This window comes from Zonotrichia leucophrys, chromosome 6, assembly GCF_028769735.1.
Source record: "Zonotrichia leucophrys gambelii isolate GWCS_2022_RI chromosome 6, RI_Zleu_2.0, whole genome shotgun sequence".
Lineage (NCBI taxonomy): Eukaryota > Metazoa > Chordata > Aves > Passeriformes > Passerellidae > Zonotrichia > Zonotrichia leucophrys.
This window is the reverse complement of record NC_088176.1, coordinates 27,349,898-27,370,079: the sequence shown is the minus strand read 5'-3', so window position 1 is coordinate 27,370,079 and position 20,182 is coordinate 27,349,898. Positions and strand designations below refer to the sequence as shown.

At 42.2% G+C, this 20,182-nt stretch overlaps 1 long non-coding RNA gene across 1 annotated transcript in view; it reads right to left on the bottom strand.

Moving 5' to 3' along the window:
* Positions 1–19,745, bottom strand: part of LOC135449846 (uncharacterized) — a 93,257-nt gene extending 73,512 nt beyond the window's left edge. The window contains exon 1 of the long non-coding RNA XR_010440861.1: positions 19,607–19,745. This is a non-coding gene — a long non-coding RNA (uncharacterized LOC135449846). The remainder of the gene's footprint in view (positions 1–19,606) is intronic.
* Between the last annotated feature and the right edge of the window lie 437 nt (positions 19,746–20,182).

Below are 20,182 nucleotides of genomic sequence, written 5' to 3'. Positions count from 1 at the left end.
ACTCAGCACACAAGGGACTCACAGAGAGCACTCTAAATGTCAAAGCTATTAAAATACTGTATAAAGTTAAGTATAAAGAAAGCCAGGTCAGTCAGGTGGCCACTCCATGAATCTAATGACACTTGTCTTTTGGTATCTCTCTTACTTCTCTCATTTATAGTGTTTTCTACCATGCTAGCTGGAGAAAGATGAAAAAGAATAAAGAAAGGGGGAAGCCATGCAAAACAAAGTCCTCAGTACTATTTCTATCCCACAATTAATATTGATTACTTTCTGATTTTCATAGGAATTTGTCAGAATCCTGGCAGTGCAAGATTGATTTCTGTACTTCTGAGAATCATGGGTTATCAATATAATTACGACCATCAGTGCTTTTTCACAATCTTCCCTGATATTTCTGCTAGGGGGCAAATTAGTGCCATGTTGACTATTTCCTCACCTGAAACAGCTACCAATGCATGGGGATTTTATTTTTCCCCCAATAAACACCTACTCCAGCCCCAAAGTACCATTTTTCTGTCATTACACTAAAGAAGAACACTAAAGAAGCTTTAGCCCAAAACCCCAAATATCTTTGTGGCACTTTTTTCTGCAGGTGGGTTTTTTCCCAGCTATCAATTCTGTATGCAGAAAAATTGCACCTGTACAATTGTTGTACCTCCATTAGGAGCACAGGGAATTTAGGGGACCTTAAAGTTCATGCTGCATTACCGCACTTCACAGGTAAATAAAAAAAGCAGACTGGTGCTGATCATGCAGATAAAGCAAGCATGTGTTGCAATCAAACCCTGGAGGTGCTGAGCAGCTCCAGGCCAAGGAGATTTTAGATGCTCATCACCTTTCTGCACTGACCTACCAAAGTGAGCTCATTCCCCATCAGACTGGGAGACCTTCATCACCACCCTCAGGTGGCACCCAGATTTCCATCATCTCAGTGCATTGTGAGAGAAGGAAGCATTCTGCAGGAGCAAGAGCACTCATCCACACATGAACCAAATTCAAAGAAGCTTCCTAAGGCCAAGTCAAGTTATTTATGACCCTCTCTCTAACTCCCACCAAGAGAAAAGCATGACATAAGGGCTAACTGGGGACCTACTGAAGTCACTTGGCTTTGGAGAAGGCCTTTAGCTCCAGCCATCACAGTTTACATGTGACTTCCCTACATCCAGAGAGGTGCTTTGGAAACATCTCACCTCATAGCAGGAACAGCCTCAGACTTCTACTTCAATTGAGCTGTGATTCACCTCTCAAGTGTTAAAGGATTTAGGATCTCCACCGAGAAGTAATAGCAGGTGCTTTACTTCTGTGGCATCCAAGCCTTCGTAACAGAACATCCTCTGAAATACAGCAGGTCAAAAACATTCCACAAAAAAAAAAAAAAAAAAAAGAGTTGCTGTTCTTTCCCTTTTCAATCTGAGGATTTATTAAAGTAAAAGCTTTCTGTGAGAAATTTTAGCTGGAGAACAAAGTATTTCTCAAGCCAACATTCTAAATGGAAAGCAGTGCTTACCCCCCTCAAAACAAAAGTCAGGACAGACAGCTGAGTAAACATGACTTAAACTTGGCCTGTTTGCCAAAAAGGGACCTATGGCATCTCTACGCCTGGGATGCTCTAAACTCCAGCACTATTTCTGGAGACCATCCTCAGAACTTTCTTGTGCTTAATCTCAATCCCAGAAAATTCAAACAAACCAGAGGTGTAGAGTCCATATATGTTCCTTTTGGTTCAATGGCAGTTTGTTTTCAAGCCAAGCCCAGCTCTATAATCCGACATTTCCCTGCTTTCCTCAGAGGCTTTCAGGCTCCTTCAGCCTGGGGAAGGACAGCTTAAGAATTCATTGGGTGATAACAGGACAGGCAGCAACAGCTCCCTTACAGTGGGGAGCAGGAGCTCACAAAGCCCCTGATAAAACCCTGCTTCATCCTGTGAGACACAGGTCTGCTGTAAATCTCTGACACAGCCATAAAGGTGGCCTGAGCCAACTCAGATGACAGAGTTTCTGGCAGCCTGGGGGACAGGCTGAGCTGAGGCTGGATATGACACAAGCCCATCCCAAGCTGCACACCATCCCCTAAGCTGGACTGTCAACATGCAACCACAGAGAATTTCCCCTGAGCTCAGCACAGAGATGCTGTTTGCAAGGAAAAGGCTCATTTGGATGTCAGCAGGGCTGGGGAGCAGCATTGCAGACCTCTGCACCCGAGAACTGATTTGGCAGCAGCTGTGGTGTTACTAGGTCAGACACAAATTCTCTTTTACTGAACCCCTGGCCCATCAAACATACATTAACAATGGATAAATATGTGCAGCACAAACAAGTCAGAGGGATTATCAGGATTAGCCTCAGTCTCCTCTGCTGCTGCCATCATTTCAGGCAGTCCCTCGTATACAGGGAGGGCAGCACATCACAAATGCACAGCACCTATAAAGCACATCCACCTGATGGACCAATGCCCTCACTGTCAAATGTCAAAGATATATGTAAAAAAGCTTTTGATATCTGCTCCTTGCCAAAAGGAAAATATTGGAAACAGTGCAGAGTTACGAACAGCATGACCAGGTCAGCCACTGATGGACTCAGCTCTGTGCTGGAGCTGACAAACCAATTCCAGCATGTGAATCTCTGTCAAGTGAAGCCTTGAACAAGTTAAGCTATTCCTGTGGGCTCTCCAGAATGCCAGAAGCATCTAGTTATTACGTCTAATTTCTGCTAACACCAGAAGCACCTAGTTATTACATCTAATTTCTGCAGTGGAGGACACTGAGGGCTGGAGGGCCCTGTGCCACCATTTGGCAGTGATGCTGCACACCCAAACCACAGGAGCATCCCTCTCTAGCATGGAGAGCAAACACCAGAGGCTGCCACCAGCACTGGATGCTAGCTTCAAACCAAACACCAAACAGATTTTGAGGGTTTGGTTTGGGATTTTTTGCCTTGGTTTTTGGTGGGTTGTGTGTGTTTTTATTTGGGTTTTTTGACTTGGAGAACTTCCCAAGTTTTGATTTAATCTATTACAATGTGGACACATAACTCAGGTAAGCATCCCATAGTATTTGGGGTGACTTTGAGTGGCTGTGGTCAATTAGAAAGAGGCCCCTGTTCTTTGAAACTAGAGGGGTTTATTGTCCATAAAAAAAAAAGCTCTATAATATATAGGCATGGACACACATCCATACCCACCCACCACATATTTAACAAATAATACCTCATTTATTAATACTCTGCAGTAGTTAGGCCTGTCTAGTGGAGCATTAATTTAACATTTCTCAAACAAAGTTCCTGTTCTGCTTGATCTATTTGGTAAATGTTTGGTAATCTATCTTGATACACTCCTGTCTGTCAGGGGCTGCTGCCTCAATCATGCTTCTGCTTGACAAGGCAGGCACTGGGAGGTACCTTCCTAGGACACTGAGGCCCTTCTTCCTTAATTATATATGAGAACAGTTTCCCTGATTTTGGACTGATGTGAAATATGAATAATTAGAACTAAAATGAAGTACTTATGGTCAGCATTTAACACTACATAAAGAAATAGCAATGCTTAACATGAACTAGAAACATTGCCAGCCTGTTTCCTACACTAAGGATGAGTACAAGGTTTTCACCAAGGATTTACTACTGTAAAATCACAGGGTAACTTGCATGGAAACATATGGCTTAGTTTTTGTAGTTTATTTCTGCTGTAGGTACCTCTTGGGGTCAAATTTTTATTTTTTTTTCTACTAATGATTTTGGATTTTTTAATGTAGGTTAATTTTATGTCTTCATCCATCTTACTATAAATGAAAAGCAACTAATTTTATAGACATGTAACATGATTCACCAAGGATATTTTCAAAGAAAAGACTTCATGAGATTCCCTTGGTGGGGTTTGCTGTGCATTTTCCAAGGTGTTGGCTGCCCATACAGGTTTTGTTTTCTCAAGGAAATTATAAAAAAAAATTTCTATGGAAACCACAAAAAGGCTCTAAATTCCTCTAAAGCAACCAACCTCTACCACACTTCCCTATTGCAAGACTATAGCAAAAAATGATCCACCTGTCCAGTCACATACACAGAGGCCCTGACACAGCACCCCATTCAAAACCAGCAGGTGACATGGTGTTTTGGGAAGCTTCTGGAGTAGATATTCCTTCTAATAGAGGATTTCTTGCGGTATTCACATTCTCTGAAAAAAAAATTCCTTGCCCAAGTTTTTTCTCCTGGGAAGCTGAAAGGCAGCAAGAGAAACCTCAGGAAAAAAAGAAAACAATTCTTATCTAATTTGCTTCTCCTGTGTTGTGCCCATCTGGAATATGTTTAAAAATTTTTTACCCAAAGGTGATTGCCTGATTGGACTCCAGTGTGAGTTGGTTTTGACTCATTAACCAATTGGAACCAAGCTGTGTTGGGACTCTGAAGAGAGTCACCAGTTTTCATTATTATCTTTTTAGCATTCAATAAGTATCTTTTCTGCATTCTTTAGTATAGTATAGCATTCTTTAATATAGTATAATAAAGTAATAAATTAACCTTCTAATAAGATGGAATCAAATTCATCATTCTCTCCTTTTCTCAGTAAGCCTACATTTACAATAATTTCTAGTACACTAGTCGTGCAACTGGTGCCATCCACTCTGATATCACTTTGTTTGGCCAGACAAACCCCCTTAAACTAAAGGAGGAATGCCCAAGAGAAACCAAAATAACTAGAGAAAAACAGCAGCACCCGTGGTGGTTAGGGGCTGGCCAGTGGACAGGGCACAGACAGAGCTCTCACAGTGTCACTTGTCACTGAATGCTTGCTAACACCAGGCTAAAGTTCCTCAAAAGCACCCAAGTCCCTCTGAGCAAACTTGAAACACAAAACCCAGGCATTTCATCACACTGGGGTTTAGGGTGGATTAAGAAAGCAAAAGGCAGCAAGGCAGCACTGACACTGTGTTCCCCCTTGTTTTAAACAAACAAACAAATCGTGTGTGTGTGCACACAGCAGGCTCATGCACAGGGAAACACAGACCCTGCTTGCTGGGTACTGAGGGGAAGAGGTTCCCCATGACCTCAATATGAAACACTCCCATGTTTTCCATCCAGAAACACCCACATAATATTATTAAGCACTGAAAAGCAGAGCAGAAGAGGTGGACAGCCTTCAAGATTTTGGGAAAGTCTGAAGGGTAGAGTTCTTTGTCAGTGAAATAAAACCAGGGTTTGGTAGGGACATGTACACATCTCAGGCCTGGGCACCTTGAAACAAGAACAGTTCTTCTCCTTTCCATTTAACCTTGAGTCCATAATTGCTAAAGCAGCATCACCGTGTTTCTGTTGGTAATTGGCAGTCACTGAGCTGAAGATTAAGCTAGCATGAAGACTGAATTACCACTCACGTCTTATAATAAATTGGAAAAAATAACTAACTAGCCTATGTTACTGCATAAGCACTAAAGGTTAAAAGTGGCAAATTCTGCTCTTTGGGTTTGTAAGTTATGTGATGCACTGAAAAAGGGATCAGTGTTGACTTTAACATGATACAGCCTACAGCAAAGACACAGAAGACCTTTCCCAACTACACTAATAAAGGAGCTCTGACTTTTTTTTTCCCCTGTATTTTAAGTGTTGTATAAAATATGCAGTGCATAATGAAAGGGTGTTAGGAGATTTTTGCATGGAGTTCCTTGCTAATTCTGCAGTTCTCTAAGGAGCGTTTCACAGTAGTGGAAACTGAAATTGTTGTAGTTATATAACTCCAGGAGCAGAAGGACGAGGCCAAGACAATGGGATATATTTTGTGGAATTCAAGAGCACCTCACACACTGTTTACCTCTCTCATGGAGTTAAGCCAGCCAGCACCACACTAAAACCAAGAAAGCTGCTTGAGTAAGGCTAAAAGGAGAACCAATGGACTTCATCAGCTCCCTACTCAAATGTGCTTGTAGTTGCAAGCTGTAATCTACCACAAATAGCCACACTTAGAGAATGCAATTACACGGAACAAAGCTGATGACTCTTTCAGTGCACAGAGATCATTAGGAAATGGTAACCAGTTGCAGCCTATTATTTCTTTGCACCAGAGAAATAAATTGATTACGCGTCAGCTGATTTTCCATCACACCCAAGTGGAGGTGTGCTCAAAAAACTACTCCAGCCTGCCAGCTCTAGCCCTGATGTTCAGAGCAGGCATTCAGGGGGAAGATAAGTTGGTTTGAGGATGCCAAGGAGGCCACAAGAACTCCATTTGCTGCTGCAGATGCTGACACCCAGCACAGGTGAATACAAATTACAGCATCATTGGAGCTGCACCACTCACCCCAGAAAGCAGATTACTGTCCAGCGTTAGGGCTGACAAATGTTTTAATGTGCTATTTTTGCATTAAGGCCTAATAAGAGAGTTTCTAAATGAGGCTAAGCTTGGTACAACTTCACTTTTTGGCATCCTTTTCCAGCAAAAATCACAAGGCTAACACTGAAGCACCTCCTCACCATTTTTGGGCAGTCGGTCTCTCACTGCAAAGTGAAGCAGTCAGAGTTTACAACAAATGCTGTCCATCAGGTGACTCTAGTTCTTTCCCTTTTTAATAATTAACCTGAGATGTTCATTATGCATTCACCTCACCCAACAGAGGAGAACCTAAAGAAGCTTGAACTCACTTCAGAAGCTTTTCTGTGCAAAGGTTGGTGACATCACTGTGGGTTTTCAGAGTAACCAGAAAAAGGTTTAGGCTCCAAGTTTTACAGCATCCCAAATACTTAGGTGATTCCCAAACCATAAGCTGTAGTCACTAAATTCTGAGGCATTTGCTATCATTGTTCAAGCATCTGTTCCATTTCCTAGGAAGCAGCTATTGAATCTACTGCAGCCAAAAATGCAAAAAGGGCCATTGTCTTTTGCCATGTAGTTCAGCTGCCCTCAGTGATGAAACGCTTTTGTCATTCAGAAGGAAGATTCATTGAAAGCAAAGGTTCTGCTGCAAAAAAGATTCCAGGAAAATTTCTTTTATTTCAGGTCTATTGTTAACTCTCAGCACAGGAATAAACTAATGTCCTTTGTAAAATTTTGCCAAAAATTTTCATTCTAAGAAAATTCGACTTGCTCCCCATTTTAACTGCAGGTAGCAGGGAAGTCATCCAGTAGTGATAAAACTCACTCAGCTTACCCCCAGACAAACTCCACAGAAGCATCATTTATTTTAAAAATTCTCCACTGATGTTGTAAAACTTTAACTAGAGAAATTTTTGACCATGAATTGAAATATCAAGGTGTTCACATAGAGCAGAAACAAACCAACTCAAGGACACCTGTGTGCTAGTGGGGAGGCTACAGAAACCATGATGGGCATCTCAGATACCACTGTTTGCATCACCCACTCACAGACTGGATCTGAGGAAACTGCAGCTGATGCAGCTCAAAGATCAGTTCTCTTTCCTTTAACCTGCCTTCTTACTCTCAATAAAGGGTTAAACTCAGCCTCTTTTAGAGCAAACACTAAATTCCCCTTTGGATTCACGGAAAGACTTATTTCAAGTAAGCAATTTCAAGCTTTTCAGACAAAGGAGTTATGACCAGAGGAAATTTTGCAGCAAGTAAAACCTTGGGAAAAATAAAAAAAAAAAAGCATTGCTTTCTAAAAAGATTTAAATAAATACTTTATATAAAAAGCTTTCAAAGAACAAAACCAAATAAAAACAACACTAGAGAAATTTATTTTCCAGGGATCATGGTGGCATGGTCACAGCTTCATTACTGTCAGAAAAAGCTTAATTGCTATAGACTTTTCCCAGCTCCATCTACCTCTCAACTTCCCATATAGACAGCAGTATTAAACATAAAATAGAATGGCTTCTCTTCAGGAAGTGTAATTAAATAAAATTGGGAATATAACTAAGGAAATGAGCCCTTTAAGATTCATTTAAGGAACAGCACACTGGTGCTGGGAACTTAGCAAAGATTGTAAATCCTGGCTGAAGAACAGGCACAGGGACTTGCAGAGAGATGCTTGGGAGCCTTCCAGAGGCAATAAGTGACTGATAAATGCAGACAGAAAACTTTACACCAACAGAACCCAATGCAGAATTTGCTTGGGGATTTTAACCTAAAAATGCCAGGTGAACTCACACAGCACCAGCAGCTGGTTGTTCTAAGAAAGGAGACCCCCATATATGGCGGCCTCATGTCCCATCTGGCCACCAGAATCTTAGGGAACTTCCCCGTGTGACCATTCCCTGGACTTCCCGGCAGCCACACTCCCAACGCCAAATTTTCCCTGCTGGGGCTGAAGCCCTCTCACATCAGCAGCTCCAGTGACCTGATGGGTCCTGCTTGACTCCTGCACACCCCACACTCACAGCCAGACCAGCTTCCCTCACCAGCTCAACCCCAGCGTTCTCAACCCCAAATTGCTCAGGCAATATTGTAATAATAACAATAGGATCTGGGACTATAGGCAGAATATTAGACATTAACTGCTCCTTTCTCCAGGAAAAAGTTTCTTGCAAAGACGCAGTGCCTTCCAGAAATACCAGGCTGAATTAGAGATGGTGGTGCCAAAGCTTTCCCTACCCTTAAAAGACCTTGGATTCAGTTGGCCATTGGTCTTACTACAGGCAGAAGAATAAGTGAATCCATGCCACATGTGAACAGAAGGTGCCTCTGATATATTTTCACTCTTTCACCTTCTGAGGCAAGAGCTGAAACCTCTATTTGTGTAATCCTCCAGGGCATCTTTCCTCATTCTACACAGAAATTGTTGGATTTTTTCATGTTTAAGAACCACAATAACACCCAATGCTGGCTCTCTGTATGCTAGGAATGGTTGTACTTTCTAACCTTTCCTAGCCTGACTGGGGCTCTGAATCCTATAAAAACTCAGATTTCATAGGCAGCATGGAAATCCTTTCAGCAAAATCACTCTGAAATTATGTTTATATTAACATACATCTCTGACCATGGACAATCAGCTCCCACAGTGACTTGGCAGTGACCAGAAGAGTCACCTTTGCTGTCCTCTAATTGTGACACCCATAACGATTATTGGGATTGCAGAAACCACAATGACAGCAACTGACCTCTCAAAAAGGGAAAGGGTTTCCTGCTTTGAGATGCATCCAAGTGGTTTGTACCCCTGAGTGCTCAGCATACACTCACACAGCCTGAGCTGCCCTGGGATGGAGAAGGCAACAGCAATAAACTGTTTCTAGCTGAAGGAAACCTGAGCCAAACCAAGTGACAGATGAGGCAATGATTCTTTATCCTGGCCAGAACAGGCAGATTACAGCAGTTAACAAGATACAGAAATGGCATTTTGGTTTTTCATCCTGAGCAGTAGGTGGTCCCCAGGCCCAGCTCCTCCATAATTAACCTTTACAGCAGGGCAGGCCTTTTAGACATGCCTCAGACTGAAACTATCTGTGAATTTGGTAAGCCAGAAAGGCAACGCTGCAGAGGATAAACTGATACTCCAAAATGGATTTGTCATTACACTGGACTAAAAATGTTTCATCTTTCATCCATCAGAGTCACTGTTTCTCAGGCAGGGGCAGTGAGTCCTCAGCAATACACATCATTAAAGAGGCTTCATTACCCTAATTAGCTACTGGTACAAATAAAAATATATTTGCACCCACAAATCATAAGACTTCAGTTAACCAAAGAAATCATTGAAAGGACGTAGACAAACAGTTGGTGACAATAGCTAAAAAGATAGCAAGGTGGGAAGGGGAAGAAGCTTCAAATCCAAGCAGACTAAAAGGACAACAATACCATGTATCTTGCTCAGATTTTAAGCAGCATCTGGCACAGAAGCTTTCCACAAGATGACCAGCAAGGGACAGATGAGCTTCTTGCCATTTTCTGTGCCTCAGTGCCCTTGGTCACTCTTGACTCAGGAGCACAGAGTGAGCTGTGGGTCAGCTTCAGCTGGAAACACGAGATCATTACCCCTGCACACTCCTGGGGGAGCATCCACCCAGCAGTCAGACAGCCAGTTCCTCTCCACTGCACCCCAATCTCCTTTTGAAAGCACACAGTTGACCATCAACATAACAGGCACTGAAGTCAGGTGAAACAAATCCAATTTTTCCCCAGCTGTAGAGGCTGGTCATAGCTGAAAATTGTGCTACCCAGGCTTTGGGCTTTAAACAGGGCACACAGACAGCACATAGCTCTGGTGATCCCCTGGGCTCTATCCTGAGCACACATTATTCCCCTGGGAAGAGGAGCTTCCAAAGCCTGCCTGTAGGGGTTTTGCAGGCACTATTATATGGGTGTTTGAAATAAAGACACTGACACCATCACTGGTGTGTGTCAGCGTCTTTATTTCAAACACCCATATAATAGTGCCAGCAAAACCCATCTGATTCTAGCTGGACAAATAACAGTTACTGGAAGCCAATGTCTGTTTAAAAGAATTTTAGCATTATCATAAACTTTACTTTAAAAAAAATAATATTCTGTGCATCACTCAGGAAGTGTGGTGAAATATCATTACTCTCTCCAAAATACAGAGCAGCTCTGAGTGACAGGGAATTATTACATCCTTCCAGACAAGAACACAAAGACAGGCAGTTTCTTTATGAAATCTCTTCTCACAGAGGCACTGGCTCAGCTCCGAGCCAAGAAGTATTTTGGACCAGAAATCTCCAAAGGAAACACTAAATTAGGTTCAGAGGATGGGAACTCACCGTGGGCAGAAGCTTTATGGGGTGGGAGGTGACTACAGCCAGGAAAAGCAGAAGTTAAAGATGTACAGCAGGACCAAGTAATGAGGATCCCATCCAGCGCTGTTTGCTACACATTTACCCCTCACCAGAAAGTTTCTGCATTAACTTCAGGCTCACCAGTTGTGTTTTCCTGACCCAGACAAAAACAGCCCAGGGGAGCAGGGCACCATGGCAGGAGCATCTGCACAGCTCAGCCCCACTGCAGCTGGCAGGGAACACCCAGGGCTGGCTCTTTTTCTAGTCCCATCCTCTGGAATCACCAGCACAGCCCATGCAGCAGGGGCTGTGCAGAACAAGCGTGTGAGGCAGACAAAAACCCTGTACACCCCACACCAGCTTTTCAGGAGGAAAAAGCCACAGTTCTTAAACTTCTTAAGGCTCCTGTCCTCTTGGAAGGGTCACACAGGATGAGCCAGTCGACATAAGAAAGGTGCATTTTCAAAAAAGCATTTGAAGCTGTTTCTTGAAAGTGCTTCTTAGTGTCAAACTCAGTTGTTAAGAGATAGCAAAAGATCTTTTCCAGGATTAAGAATGGATTAATCTTTTAGCAACTTATCTCTTTACACGACTAAAAAATAAGTAAGGATAAGGAAGTAGTCAGTTTGCAAAGGAAGCACATTATAAGAAAAGATATTTCCTAGGTTTCTGGCCAAAAATAGTCCTCATTCCAGATTCGTATATCAAAAACATGAATATCTGTTCTGAAGGTTTAGAAGGAAACAATAGCTTTCTTTATACATACAATAGCAGTAAAGATTAATCAATTTTTGGCAAAGGGCAGTATTTTTTTACTATACCACAAAACCTTTTTTTCTTTATTATTTAACATGGAGAAAAGAAAGGCCTGCTGTATAAGACTAAATATTTCAATTAAATTCCATTGGGATGTGTCAGAACAATTCCAAACACATTCATATTTTAATAATGTATCAGTGAGATATCAATTATAACGTATCAATAATCCAATTAAAAATGCACTCTGAATAAACAGTCTGGCCCAAATCCAAACCTCCAGACTATTTAAACAAGCTAATGGAAACATTAGGTGTCAGGCTGCATATTTTGTTTTCTAATTAAGGTAGTATTTGGCTGACATAGAACCAATTTACATGTAAAAGCCAAACAATTAAAAAGGTCACACAACTAAAACTTCGGCATTTCACACATGCAAATTGAACCACACAGCAGAAAACAAATCCTCACAGGCAAACAGCCATGAGTTACACTGCACGTGTAAGCTCAGAAAAGAGCCACAGAGACATACACCCAGCCTGTGGTTTCATCAATGCCTGATAACTAGTTGTAGCAAAACCTAAAAAGAAAAAAATTAAATTATAAGATCAGGGTTTGCCGCAGACATCTTTTATGGAAAATCCTTTCCTTAGGATTTTTCCTCCTGAGAAGCTGAAAGGCCTCAGGAACAAAATGTAAACAATGGTTATCTGCTGCTGTGGAATGCAACAGGTGGATCTGTGATTGGTATCATGTGGTTGTTTCTAATTAATGACCAATCACAGTCCAGCTGGCTCGGACAGAGAGCCGAGCCACAAACCTTTGTCATCATTCCTTCCTATTCTATTCTTAGCCAGCCTTCTGATGAAATCCTTTCTTCTATTCTTTTAGTACAGTTTTAATGTAATATATATCATAAAATAATAAACCAAGCCTTCTGAAACATGGAGTCAGATCCTCATCTCTTCCCTCATCCTGGGACCCCTGTGAACACCATCACATCACGAGGGTTATGAATGGTAGATGAAGATTCCAGCCCCTTCTCTGATTGTCTGTGCTGTGGATCAGGCTGACCACTGAGGCTGGGGCAGGTCCTGGTACCCTGGGTCAGCTGTGAACCACCCTGGGTCTGCAGGGACACAGCTCCAGAGTGCCCAGAGATGCTCCAAGGAACGCAAGACACAATGTCTGGGTAGAAATCAGCCCCCAGATGGGCTGCAGAGTTCTGCTCTGAGCAGGGGGAGCAGCACCCAGGTCCCTGCCAGCCCTGCAGAGCCCCAGGAGGGCCAAGCCCTGCGCAGGCACCCCAACTCCCCAGCCAGGGGTGATGGGCAGAACAAAGGGCTCTGTGTGATGGCTGGGAAGGCAACTCACTGGGATGGGGGAAAAGAAAAACAAAAGAAGAGAAAGGAGCAATTGCCATTGGCAGAGCACAACAACTTTCTTAGTTTACCACTTCGCCCAGCACTGACCCCATGGGTGAGGCCATGCTCTGGCACAGCTGCTTTGTACAAAACCAACCTCAAGGAGAAGCACAGGCCAGGCAGAGAGATCCTCTTGCTTACAGTGACAATTATTTTAATGCTAATATACCATACTCGAGGCACAAAGCTGCAAATCTTTACTGGCTAAACAGAATTCTCCCCAGACACTGAAATTTAGGCTTTCAATTATCTGGTCTTTGAAATTATTTTGCTGTTCATTTCCTGCTGAATTTCCCCCCACACATACCTCATCATTTTTCCACTCCATCAGCTGCAAAAGTATATCAGGCAACAAGAATATTCCTAAATCAAAAAATTACTCTCTGAAAAAAATAAGTGACTCCAGTGGAAGAAATATTGTTCATGGGAGCCAAGTCAAATGTACAGCAAATCACTCCTTCCAGAAGGAAAAGGATTTTCATGCAGGCAAATCTCAAAAAGAGAAGCAAGGAGCAGCTGGAAAGCATGGATACACTTTGTTGGTTAACCACAGCTGGGGTTGTTGGGCTACATTGGAAGGACAATAAAACAAGCCCAGTTAGAAATCTCATCTTCCTGGGGTAACAAGGCAGACCCTCAGCCAATCTTGCTGTCAAATCAGCCATGGTCCAATCCCAGTGAGGAGCAGGCACACAACAGCAGCACTGGGAGGAGTGGAATGCTTCTCTTTCCCACTGCTTTGCTTTTCCTTCCATTATAACCAGATGGGCTTTACCCTGCTTGGAACATCTGAGGAAATTGCCAACTGTGCCTGTGACAGTGCAGAGGGGTCAAGCCTGAAGGTGACATAATTAGCACTGTGTGATAGATCACAGTCCACAGAAAATTATCCTCATTTACATCAGCCACAGCAATACATCAAAGCCTCTTGTTCTCTGGGAAGTTGAGTAGGAACTGATTATGACTGAGTCACAGAGAGAAGAGATCCTGCTAGACAGAAAATAATTCCCTGTTCTTAAGGCTGAAACCTGGTGGTCATTTTCTTCACTTACACAACCCACACACAAACAATAAAACTTCCAACCTCATAATCCCTCAAAATCTTCATTTGCCACACATATTGAAGCGACCTTGAAAACAAACATGCAAAGGAAAGCCAGAGAAACACTGAACATTTGCTTTCATCTCACCCAGGATTAAAACAAAACAACAAAAAACACTTGACAGGAAAACTAAAAATCTACCTTAATAACAAAACATTTTAATTCAAGGTTTTCTGAAAGGCAGAAGGACCCTATTATGTGTCCCATTAATCAAAAGTGCTTTTGCTTTTTCCAGCCAGATTGTTTAACTTCAGCAAGACAATTCTTTGTGCTCTTAAAATTAGTGCACTTGGAACAATGGCCACAATAGAGCAAGCAGGTAAAAATAAATCCTCCTTCCTTATCCCATTAAAAGAGGTAACATTACCTTGTGTTTTTTCATATTTTAAAAATCTATCCCATCAGAAGCTGCAGAAATTATTGAAATAAATTTACTAAAGAGGACTGAAATGTACCAACAACATTAGCATTAATAGAATATAAGCCATATGTACTGCAGTTTATTTAATGGCCTCTGCATTAATAGTCCTTTTTCTCTATATAGACAGAATTAGGAGTGAAGTAATAGCTGTTTACAGTGCTGAAAAGCTTCTCTACTGCTTTTATTTTTGAACAGTTTGGTTTTTTCCCCACAGGATTTCAGGTCTCTATGGCTCACAAAGGATAGGTAATAGAAGACATAAGCAAACATTCAGCATTTGAAGATTCAATCAGTTTGAAATATTTTACATTATCAGAATTCACAAATACACATCTCTTTCTATGTTATGCATTGTACCTCAACAGAGACCAAAGGCCCCATGGTATGAGCCTCTGCCCAGAGGCAGAATAAGGCTGAAAGAATTTAGACTGTTTTGGGTTATAATTGTGATTTAAAGCCCTCTTTTCCATATTCTCTCCTTGCAGGTGGATGCAAAACTCATCTGAAATTTTCCAATTATTAAGATGAAAACATATTCAAAATAATGAAACTTATCAAAGTAAGAAAAAAAAACCACAACCACACCACAAAAAACCAAAAACACCACAGAAACCCCAAAAAAAAGAGAAAGACCCCACCTTCCACAAATATTAGGGTGAGGGTTTGAATTATTCATCCAAAAGAGTGAAACAGTTTGGAAATCTCAATCCATGCATCTGACACGACAAGCACAAGATAATGTTGAACTGACTTCTTTGATCAGGGACTATCAAAGGGGCTCTGTAGAGTTTGGCTTTAAGTCCCATCGAAATTTAATAGTTGGGAGACTTTAAATGTCTGCGACTCCATCATAACACTAACTTTTACCTTTTTTTCTTGGCTGTCAAGAGACTTGATCTATTTTTTTCTAGTGCTTGAAAAAACAAAGGCAAGTGACATCTAAATATAATCAACATGTGCCAGCATTCAATCTCTCAATAATGCCTTAATAAACCCATCTTAACTAAAGCCAGGTGAGTAATTTAATGCTAATTATTTCCAATTAACTGCTTCTTTTAAAAACAAAAGCAAAGTGAAATTTTAATGTTTCTTTATCAACTGTGAACATTTCTAATTTGCAACTCACAGAGTAATCATTTTGACTTTCAGCTCCAGCTAATTTAAAACCAAAATCCTATACAACTCCCAACTAGATGAATTACAGGCCCTCAGTTCCATTGTCAGCTTTGATCAAATCTAAAATTTAGAAAATTTCAAATAATATATTCCAATAAAAAAAAACACAGAAGCACAGGAGTTGCAGAGGAGGAAATTTTTTTCTTTTTAATACATTGTTATCTTATCATCAAATCCCACATATACAGAGGCTTTTGTCTTAGAAAAAAATAAGCACTTCATTGGTGAGGAAAATAGTTCTCCCTTAAAGTTTTTTTTTTTTTTAAATATGTTTTAATGCTTGTTTTTGCAACAGTTTGAGGTCAAGGCAAAAAAGCCTTAACTCCCAGGCACTGAAGTGAACCCACTGCCAAGCCCCCAGTGCCTGGTGCTGAGCCTGCTCCTGCCCAAAGCACTGCTGACTCAGAGTGCCAGAGCGGAACCAATTCCTATCCCCACCCTCAGCCAAACCAAAACTCCAAGGTCCCAGTCCCTGAGAGGTGTAACTCCCAGCTGCTGGCACTGTACTTCACACCTTGCTCCCCAAAATGGGAAGAGAAATCCAGGCTCACCTGCTCCACCACAGCCACACCTCTCAGCCCCTGCTCAGATCTGCCTCCGTGCCTGTGTGACAGCATTCCCCAATTCCCCTCCTTCCCTCTCCCCCACAGGACCTCTGCAATTCTTCCCTGAAAGGCAGAGCAGGGTTTGCCTTTGGCAATCCACACAGGTAAAGGGATTAGGTGATAAAGAGTAATTAAATTGACAGTCTAATTTAACACTTTGCATTTTGCGTGCTTTTACTGTGTGCTGTTTGAGTTCTTAATAAAAGGTTTAATACACTTTTCATGGCACTTAATACTGTGGAACTAAGCAGCTTTACAACTAAAGGTCTGGGACTTGCCCAGCTGCTTAACATGCAGACTAGCATATCCTAGGATTCTTCTTTTGCAGCCTCATGGCAAAATACCTATGCCTTGGTGGAAGTTCTGCTTTGAGGCCAAGCAAGCTGTTCACCTGTCCCACGCTCTGGTAGCTCTCACAAGTAGGGAGAGCTGGTTTCTCCTGTCCTGCCTTCCACCACCATTTTCTGGATGTGATATTCCAGCCCTTAGGGGTGTACCTCAGCATCCAAATCTCACCAGGCAGGGCACAGAGGAGCCTTCACCTTCTGTGCTCCTACAGAATGTGGCCAGACTTTCCCTGCAATCCAACCCATCTTTGTGTCCTCAGGCAGGTGGTTTCTCTCCAAAACCCTGGAAGTTGTTCAGGCATTGTCTCACAATAACTGAAGTTACTGACTGCACCAGCCATCAGAGCTGCCCAGGGATGATCAGCAGCTGCATTGAGCTGTCAGGAGCCAAAAATGACATGACTGTGGATTAATGGCCCAGCCTGTCAGGATGGCATGTATTTGCTGTGTGCAGAAGATGAAACATCTACTTTCCAAAGAGCAGGATTTGCTTTACAACAGACCTCTGCATTGCCCAGAGCAGCGATATTTTTCTGTCACTGAACGTCAACAAGCTACAGTCTGGAGTAAAATATGGTTTACTAAACCACTGAATTCACAGAGCTTCATATTCCTCTGTGGCAGATGTTACAAATATGCAGACAGACAGTCCTTATTGATCCAAATGGTTTGCAGAAACTCCATTTGAAAGCATATGTTTCTCTGCTCGACATTTTGACATGAATGACAAGACAAAACCAGGAATGCAAATACACAAGAAGAAACTGTTCTTGTGTTGTAAAAGCACACTCCCGCTGCCAAAGAGTTGGTAAATGTTGCACAACTAATCACAGCCCAGAAAAATGTGTGAGCTGACCTACAGGCACAGAACAGGAGGGGAAATCCAACAGCACGGACTTAAAACGGCCTGACAGGATCAGCACAGCCCAATACAACCACTGCTTGTTCCCTCCCTGTGCCAGGACCAGCCTAACAGCAAGTCCCACCATGCAGAATCAATTAATTTCAGGAGACCTTTATGTAAAGAATGACGGCAGCATCCAGCAACTCAAGTGCTCCCCAGTCCAGGGTAGCCAGGGCACATTCATACTCCAAACACAGCACTTTAACAATTTAATTTCCAGGCCTCACCAGCCCTTTTTGATGGGCCTGCACCCTCAGCACTCCTCTCTGGAGATCTGCAGCCCCCCAGCTCCTCCCCAGGCTTGCCTCCAATTCCCTTTCCCCAGCAGCTCCCCATCCCCATGCTGCTCTGGGGCTCCCTGCTCCCACAACAGCAGGAAGGGGCTCTCTGGGATAATTGCAGCCACCTCACCCCACTGAGAATAGAGCTGGGGGCTCTACTGACACCTTACTGTATGCCAAACTGGAAGCTGAAAGCTTTTCTGAGCAAAGCACTCTCGCAAAAATTTCTCACCATTATCCAAGCTGGCTTTAGAAGCAAGTGAAACATCTCAATATGTTTTCCTGGCTGGCTCTTAAATGGCAGCTGAAATGCAGAACTATTAAATTTCAACAGCCTGTAAATGCTCTACCTGCCCACACCCAGCACTTGTCAGGAGTTTCTCCTGCCCATTATGTGCCCAGCAGCAGCAAACAGAGCCAACACTGCAAAGCAGCATTCCCATGTATGGGCAAACCCCACACAGGGACACATCCCCAGCAGGACACCCCTGGCCCTTCCTCTGTGGGCAGCAAGCAGGACCAAGGCCACTGGAATCCCCAGTAGTGCCCTAAGATGAAAAAGGGGCACTGTAACTATAACTACAGCCACTGTACACTGTAACCTGTAACTACAGCAGACTGAACACAGAAACAGCTCAGTGTCTGCTTAGATTTACTTGCAATTACACATTTCAGCACTTCGGTGGGCTGGCATATTTTGCTGCTGGTAAGTATTTCATTTGACAGAATTGTTTCAATATAAGTCATATAAAAACATTAAACAAAAGCCAATTTGTTTTCTGCTGATATATAGAAAAGGCTATATAAGTCTGGAATCTCTCTCTGCACGGTTGTCATGGTGTGTAGACTTGTAGCTCAGTGTAGAGCCCTGCGCAGCAGAGCAGTCAAGGTTAACTTAAAACACCTGAGTAGTCCCTGGGAGTTGAAGGAGCTCACTCACCTGCTTGAAATTAGGCACATAATTAACTTGAACCGTGCACTTTATCTCCACCATCAATCCCTTTTGTTCTTTTAGCTGCAGTTCTCACCTGAACTGTAGGGCTCTGCTGTATTCTACTCAACCACTTTGGAAATAATGCCATCAGAAAACAGATACACACATTTCACACGATGAAAAGAATTTTAGAAAAATATTGAAACATAGAAAAACTTCCAAGATGCTTCCTTTCATGGCTGAGTGACCTTTTAGAACCAGAGTCAAAAAGCAGACTGATAATTACCTACAGCTGCAATCAATTAACCCTCAGGCTCCATCTCCCCACCCATACAGTTTCCATTATAGCACTGTAACAACACAGTTAAAAACTGAAACAAAATTCTTTATCTTGAAAAAACTTAGAGGCACAATGAGCTGTGCCGTGGAGTTTTCACCTAGAAATGTTTCAGGGGGTATCTACATTACAGTCACACGTAGCACATTATTCAGAAATCAGATTCTGTCCCAGCAACTCATCCAAGCATTTGAAACTTCAGCAAAAGGGGGAGAGATTTAGATTTTGGTTTTTAGTTTTTTCTTCAAGCTTTTTACTTACCTTGCTGTGTGCATTTATGATTCTGAGGACTTCTCCTCCTCCTTATGTGATATAGAGGCCAAACAGACCCCCTCAAAACTACAGAGCTTTATAACTGCAACAACAGAGCTAGTAATTGAAAGATAACACATCTTTCAAAGAAAACTATCAAAAACAAATTCAAAAAAGACAAAGCAACTCTCCCATAGTTGTGATCTACTACAACACGATGTGAAGTTGCTACCAGCATCAATTGATTTCAAAGAAAGCTATCAATTTCAATAGAGACAAAAGAAAATAATTTAAGTAGTATGCCTGAAAGTGCACAGTGGAAAAAAAATATTAGGACAAAACAAAACTCAGTTAAAAAATACAGCTACATACATTACTTCTCTTACAGGTTACCTTGCGAGCATGGAGAACCCACGTTTTGTTCTGCTTCCCTCCAACACCAGCAGAAAGCACCATCCATATCCAGGACCGCAGAGACTTGTGCAGCTCAGAGCACAAAGCCCAAACTCTTCCCCACAGCCCGACAAGTGAGAGCTTTATGGGGAGCTGATTGGAGCTGATTGAGGTGATTTGTCCCAGCTGCAGCCCTAACCAGCCCCGGGAGTGGCTCCCAGCAAACAGCCCACAGCTGCTTTGGGTGAAATCACTGATTACTGCTGATTCTCCCCAGCTGAGCAACAATCAAGCCAAAAAACAGGCACGGCCAAACAAATCATTTCAAGTCTTAAATAATATAACAACTGTTTCTGGTAGAACAAATGCTGTTTTTATTTGTTTCCTAAAAATTAAGAAAAATAATAATTAGCTGAGGCAACTGCTTGTATGATGGAATTGAGGCTTCTCATACAAGTAATACAGCTTTACTAAACATGAGTTGTAACCATCCTTTTCTCCCTCCCCCTTCACCGCATGTCAGATTTTACCTTTTAATTTTGCCTTTCTTCAGAGTTTTCTTCTGACTTTCTCCTT